The following is a 1,090-nucleotide window of genomic DNA, read 5'->3' as shown; positions in this document are numbered from 1 at the left end:
TCTCTCTCTCTCTCTCTTTCTCTCTCTCTCTCTCTCTTTCTTTCTTTCTTTCTTTCTCCCTCTCTCTCTTCTCTCTCTCTATCTATCTATCTATCTATCTGTCTATCTGTCTATCTATCTATCTATCTGTCTGTCTGTCTAGACAGCTTTCTTTCTATTTCTTAAAATTAATGTCTCCTTAAACTTTTATTTTAACCCCCTTTTTACACTACATATCCTTATCTTTTCTCTGATAATGTGTCCCCGGGGTTCACAAATGAAAGGTTAAAAAAGGCTTTTATGTTCAAACGAGGGCCTCTTTTTGATGGAATTATTATTTTTTGTTAGAAATTTTCCCGCTTACCATACTTTGTCATAATATCTTATCTTAGTCTTACTCCCACGGGTGACTTTGTAGAAGTGCATCCTCCGTAACACAAGGAATATCTGAGTCACATTCGAATGGAACTATAAAACATTCATAATAATGTAAGAGACTTATCGAACTCCCCTGTCGGATCAGGGAGCCCGACACGTAACGAGGCATTAGCAAACATCAATCTTTCATTCAACATTAACCTCCAGGGATATATTTGCTTTCTTCTTGTCCTTTATGTCTAGGCGTCTATTTGTTGATTGTGTCACAGATGACAACCCCAACGACTTAATCGAGAGTACTAAACTGACTGCGTTCCGTACCCTATAATTGTCCGTCGTAAGTTGAACCCACAGGGAGGTCATGAGTTAATAGATCTAGTTGTATAATTATAGTGTGTTTGCATGATGAAACTTGTAGTCACTGAAACCAAAAGCAAAAGAAAGGATAGCCTTTGCTTAACTTTGGATGGTCGAGTAAGGGAGTAAAATAATAGCGGTCATTACAAACTTGGCACGTACGCTTCGGTCATAATAAAAGCTGGGCATGATATTGTAGACAAAAACATGCTCTACTACCAATAAGTAGTAACTAGCTGTTTGTCGTCTTTTTTATAGTCATTATAATAATGCTGTCATGTAGTATCAGGTGAAAATTATACATCAAATATCCTTTTCTTTCATGAGAATGTCTTATATTTAATTGCTTGAGGGGTGCAATAGTACTCTATTATTA

Source organism: Aplysia californica, unplaced genomic scaffold, assembly GCF_000002075.1.
Source record: "Aplysia californica isolate F4 #8 unplaced genomic scaffold, AplCal3.0 scaffold00002, whole genome shotgun sequence".
In the NCBI taxonomy this organism is placed as follows: Eukaryota; Metazoa; Mollusca; class Gastropoda; order Aplysiida; family Aplysiidae; genus Aplysia; species Aplysia californica.
The sequence above is the reverse complement of the archived record's forward strand: the minus strand, read 5'-3'. Positions refer to the sequence as shown.